This window comes from Tenrec ecaudatus, chromosome 11 (assembly GCF_050624435.1).
Source record: "Tenrec ecaudatus isolate mTenEca1 chromosome 11, mTenEca1.hap1, whole genome shotgun sequence".
NCBI classification, from domain to species: Eukaryota; Metazoa; Chordata; class Mammalia; order Afrosoricida; family Tenrecidae; genus Tenrec; species Tenrec ecaudatus.
Genome location: NC_134540.1, coordinates 43561938 through 43568311, shown reverse-complemented (window position 1 = coordinate 43568311; position 6374 = coordinate 43561938). Strand labels below are relative to the sequence as shown.

Sequence of the window (6374 nt, the reverse complement as noted above, 5' to 3'; positions counted from 1 at the left end):
AATACCTGAGGAATTGAATTGGGCTTTAGACATTTTGCTAGTTATTTTGGTTTGCCATAAAACAGCTAACATTTTAAGGCACAAATAAGTTTAATTTTTACAATTTCAGAACATAAAAGTTATACAAAATTTACTAAGAAAGACAAGGGAAGTCCCCACTGCTAAGTGAGTTTTTATAATGGTATAATCCTTAATGAATTATACTTCAATTTAACAAAGTTTTAATGTGGAATTTCGTTTGCCTGTATTGTTATTAATTCTCTCCTCTGAATTGCCTTGGGCATACCTACCATAAAATTGTTCAACATAATATTTCTTTCTGTGTCAATCATACAGTACATGCAAATCTCCCAGCCATGAATAAAACAAGTTCTAGTTTTTTAAAAATTACATACACAGCTATCAGAAAATATTTAGGCTGGAAATTAAAATGTACTGAAAGACAACTATGATTTACATTTAATAGAAAGATAGCATTCTGATCAAAAGGGGATTGTGATATATTACGGCCATGTACTTTTCAGAAATAAAAATAAAATAGATAAAATTCCACACTACACTTTAATTAACTGTCCCTTTTCGTGGTGCTTTCATTAGTTATCATTTCATTAGTAATATATCTATGAAAGCCTTTGTACCCCTTTCATTTGCATAATTGACTAAACTAGATGGCAGAATATTGTAAAAACCTGCAGTAACAAAAATGAGGAGAGGAGAAAAATTCATGAATTGCATATAACCATCCATTGCCTAAATCCTCTGTTCCACTTTTAATTTATTACCCCAAATCTTAATTCAATGTTGAGGGTTCTTGCTGTTTCCTTGTGGTTTCTTATTACTTTCTTGTTCCAATATCTTCCTTGATTATTTCACAGTTTATCATTCTCATGTTTCCTCTCCTTTCTTCCAGTAATGATGCTTTCTTCACATTGCTATCATGTGTTGTTAAGTCAGTTCTAACGCACAGCAATGCTCTTGGACAAAGTAGCACTGTGCCTTCACTTTCCAAGCTAAAATATGTATATGGTCATGTATTTACGTAAGTAGATTTGCATCAACAGAGTGTAGTGGGTTTCAGCCATGGGTCTTTAGATTACTGTGGTAGTTACATAATCTGGTGTCAATTTTGAATTTAAGAGGATTAAGAGTGAAGGAGTGATGTCTGCTCTGTCGATTGGGTTATAGCCAGTTAGGCTTCTCTTTGGGCCTTCCCCTAAGGATTCTGGGAAACCTGGTTTTCCCTCCTTGGAGGTGGGAGGGAGACACTTGTCTCTCTTGGCTCACTCCCTACGGTACCTTGCAGCTGACAAGACACATGAAACTATGCTAGTACCTTGAGCTGGAGAAGCCACATGGACCTACCCTGATGCAACCAGACCTCTGAAGCCAGAGAAGCAGAGTAGAGACCACTGCCACCGCTGAGATGCTTACAATGCCACTGGTTCAAAAGACTTTCTACCCACTGGCATCACTGCATGTGTTTCGTGAGTCTGAAAAGGACTTTATAGATTGGTATCACACATATGGGCTAATATCAGACTTATGGACTTGATCTCGATTGGACTGGCATGTTTTCTCAATGTTCAATTGCTCCTGTATATAAACCTCTTTCTTATACATACATGTATGTCTATGGATTTGCTCCTCTAGTCTACCCAGATTAACACATTAACCAATTAAGTGCTTGAGAGAGTTTTTTTTTCTGTTTCTTCATATCCATGCAGCCAAGGCAATGACAAAGTGCTTAACTTCTCTGTAGTTTTACCAAATGATCTTTTTTCTTTCATTTTTACTTAAAGAATTTTTATCTACACTTTAGCGCTCATGTCTTTCAGCCACATCAGTGTCTTTCCCCAGGAAGTTATGTCCCTACCTCTTTGTTCAGTTTATTATCATTTCCAAGATATTTCAACAAAATAGCTCTCAAAAATATTCAGAAACAAATTAAATGAGTGTGCCACTTCTCATATTCAGATATGGCTTCTAGGTTCCACTTATGACTTCTGTGTTCATCCGCATGCATTCTCCCATCTTTTAGCAAATGTCCTTGATAAGCATGGGCTGCATTTCCACTATTCATGCCTTTATCCAGTGAGCATCTCATAGTATTGCCATTACGCAATGCCACACACTGCCGTTTCTACTAAAAATAACATGGTTTCCTTTTTTCTCTATGTTTACCTCTTTGGTACCCATAAAGATTTATCAGGCAAATATTTATTTGGCAATTAGGGGTAGTGCATTCTTTTAATTTCTGTGGCTTACCCATATATGGTTGATAAAGGTATCAATAACCATTAAAATTAGCATTACTTGCAGTATAGATGTCAGCTGGTATATAGTTTAATATTAATGAACAGAAAATTAGCTTTCATATGATTTATGGGTTCATATCCATATTGAGGCCTGAGGATTAAAGGGGACTTCATAGGTAAAAATGAGTGGGGAAAAGATGGGAAAAGTCAGTTGGAGAGCATATTTTAGATGTCTAGAAGTAAAAGAATAATAATCATATACTCAAGAAATTGAAAGAAAGCAAATTAAAACAACAAAATTCTCAATGCATAGTGATATTAGATAAACCGCTAAATATACAAATCATTTCAATCACATATAATACATGGTACGTAAGGTGTCTATGCGCGTATGTATGTAAATATTTCATTTTAATTTATAGCGTTATAGGATTATCCTTCTAACGCCGAGAGCGAGGTTTTCCTAACATTTAATGAAAACGTGTCTGAAACCAAAATTATGAAGCGTTTGGAGCCGACGACGATGTCAACGAAATCGTAGCACTTTACTAGCACATATGCATAGTCACGCATTTTAGCGGCAAAACGCATGAATAGTGACACGTGTTTTGACAGATTATGTGTTTGAGGTTAAGTGGTCATTGGCATTCAATGCATTTTATGATAATTTTCAATATAGTGAAGTTTTAGTGTTGACATTTTTAGTATATGGTCATAAACTGTAGTTTTGTGTCAAAGGTGTAATACTCATAAAAACATTATACTTATTATATATTTCTGCTTTTTCTTTTTTTTTTTTGTGAGGGGAGTGTAGCTTTATTATGAAAAATATCCCAGTGTCACATGACTTTATGTTAGGAAACTTCCAAGCGGGTGGTGGTCTCGATGTGTTCGTCTGATGGGCGCAAGCACTGCTTTCTCACACGTTCAGAGCAGGGAAGGCTTCTTTTCTACTGATAGATTCATCGAGGTTCCTCTAGCATCACACCACCTTCTGTCATAGCGTTTTGCAGTCGCTGGATCGAGTCTGAGGCTGCCTCCCAAGGGGTGGGCTGGTAGACCATGAAATTGATTCCTGCCCGCAAGCACCGCTCTGCTAGTATTTGCCCTATACTCTCACAGGCCACCACATTGGTGGTCCGAGACAGGTGCTTTTTAATAGCCCATTCACGAGTGGACGCCGAAACCACAATCTTGCCATTTCGATGCTCAACAAATGCTTCGACATGATGCTGAGTCCTTATAACTCGCAATCTGTGCCAGAATTCCCGAGAGGGCCACACTGTTCCCCAACCTCGTTCCTTCCTCGCAACTGCCAAGAGCTCCAGGTTCCGGGGATTCCGGTTTGTGAACTCGGGGGCAACAGCTTCATTATCCACAGGGTCCACTTCAGGATTCCTCGCCGGCTGGGAACTGGTTGAGAGGGCCGCACACCCACGCTCGGGGTTCCTGCAAACACAACAACGCCCAGAACCGCGGCCTGAGCGCCAACATAGAAGCTTCGGAAAAGTGGCTTCCTTTGCGCCTCCAGAGGGGTCTCAGCGGCCCACCGGCGCCGCTACAGCTGAGCGCCGCGGAGGTCACAATTTCTGCTTTTTCAAAATATAACGAATTTATGTCGTTCGACTTTTGAATCGACGGTGACAAAATTACCACAGCATGGTTGTGATTTGTTTAATTGAAAACGGTGAATTTATGACCTAGATGGAAGCGGCACAGACTCAGACAAGGAACCAGATGCTAATAAGGATGAAACTGGTTAATAAAATGTGTGTTACAATTTAAAATTTTGATTTTCCAATATAAAATTTTAGTTATATTGCTATTCAAACGTTTTTGATAACAATATTTATTTTCCCCATGATAGGAAGTGACTATATGCCTGATTATTCTGATTTGGATGAATTAGAAGACCTCAATAGTTAGTAATGATACTAGTGAAGATGAGTGAGAAACTTCCAGTTGTTGAAGTTGAAAAATCAACTCCAATAACTACAAATTCAAAGCCATCTACATAAAAAAATTGAAGAATTCTTCTTTGGCGGCACATTTCTGGAGACGGTACAGCTAGACCTATGCCAGAATGGTTAGGACAAATGCATTCTTCTGGGGTAGTAAAACATCCTGTTGAATATTTTAGACATTTTTTCTCCAGGGACATCATTACCCATATTGTCAACCAATGAAATCTTTATGCAATCCAGAAAAATCCCAATAAACCTCTTACACTGAGTAGCCAGGAACTTGAGCAATTTTGGGGTACACTGCTTGATTTGATAGACTCACTAATTGCACTGTACAGAATTCAAATCAGAAGAAAAAATATTATCACAAATTATTTTTCATTTTATAGATGTGACTCTTGTAAACGCTTGACTACTTTATTGTAGAGACTGAGAGCCTTCAGTTACAATAATCATTATATAATAATAATCCAAAGTCTGCAAGAGTTCACAATGAGCATTGCCAAAGCTCTTCTTCTTGATGGACAAAATAACAGACCAACAAAAAGAGGCGGCCCATTATGTTACGGTGTTTGCGTGGGAGAACATATGTGGGACAAAAAGGGTTATTAACAAACTGGCACAGATGGTCCTGTTGTCTAGACAAAATATTTGCAGTGGAAATAGACTGATCAATAGCCCTTTATAAATAATAAATAAGCTGCCTTTGGATGTTGGTGTTAAGGATATTGGTGAGATAATAATGAATATACATTTTTATTTAGATAAATTGGATAATTGGTGAACCCATTTATTAGTTATTGAGTACAGGAGGAAAAGTGTGATTATTAATTATTAATCCAGGTTTGAAAGTTATCACGTTTTTGTTGGGTTAGGGACAGTCTCTGAGAACCTCAACCCTTCTCCCTGCACATACCAGGAAACAAAGCTGAGGGACAATTCTCAGAACTGGCTCCAAGAATAGCCGTCTGTTGTTCCCACCTGCAAGGGCTGGGCAATTAGACTAAGGAAAAACAGGACAGCAGTGGAAAATCCCCAGCAGCTGTAAACTCAACCCCTTCCCAAAGGGACCTTCCTCAGCCCCTCCTTTAAAAACCCTCCACTCACATATGTCCCTCTCTCAGAGCTGCAGATTCAATGCCGTCCTTTGAAATAAATTCTTCTGTGGGGAAGAGCAAGTGTCCATGTAGTAGTTGGGATGGGGGCCGGCCCCTCAGACCTCTCCACTGGTTCCCTACACCACCAAGGCATGATCGCAGCACACAGGAGCAGATGAAGGGGGAGGAGGAGAGAGGGGAGCACATCCTGGCCCACCAGGCCTTGAGGACAATGTTCCCGATTTGAGCAGCCAGTCCACAGAGAGGACCACTTGGCCAGCCTCACTATGAGGCCTGACGTCCCTCACCGATCCTAAGACCCTACAGCGGACCACACCGGAGACACAGTTGGGAATTGAGCCTGAGCTGATCCCACCACACTGAGGCAAAACACTAAGGGGGTGCAACAGAACAGAATAGAGCCGCGAGGACCCAAGGGAATGCTGAAGGTGGACTTTGGGGCTAGAGCATGGTGCCCCAACAAACTGGACTGCAAAACACTCCTAAAGACCAATAGAGTCCTTGAACTAACTACAAGCTTTTGTTTTAATTTGTCATTGGAGTGTTGTTGTTTTGTTGTATATTGTTCCTTGGTTTTGTTCTGTCTTGATTTTGTGCATGTTATTATCTCTTAAGGTCTGTCTAAGTAAAATAGGTTGGATGAACAATCTGGAGGAGAAAACAATGGCACTGACAGTTCGGAATGTGGGGGGGACATAGAAGAGGGGGAGGTGGTGGGAAATTTAGTGGTGTTAACAAACCCAGAGAAAAGGGAACAAGTGATCCAAATTGGTGGTGAGGTGGGTGTAGGAAGCCTGGTGGGGCTTGATCAAGGGTAATGTAACCAAGAGGAATTACTGAAACCCAAATGAAGACTGAGCATGATAGTGGGACAAGAAGAAAGTCAAAGGAAATAGAGAAAAGACCTAGGAGGCAAAGGGCATTTATAGAGGTCTAAATAAAGGAATTTATACATGCAAATGTATATATATTTGAGGATGGGGAAATAGATCTATGTGCCTATATTTATAGGTGTAGTGTTAAGGTAGCAGAAGGAC

At 39.6% G+C, this 6374-nt stretch overlaps 1 pseudogene; it reads right to left on the bottom strand.

Annotated features, from left to right (window-relative positions):
- Window positions 1–3205: 3205 nt before the first annotated feature.
- LOC142461614 (large ribosomal subunit protein uL18m pseudogene) lies at window positions 3206–4426 on the bottom strand (annotated as a pseudogene).
- Window positions 4427–6374: the final 1948 nt, after the last annotated feature.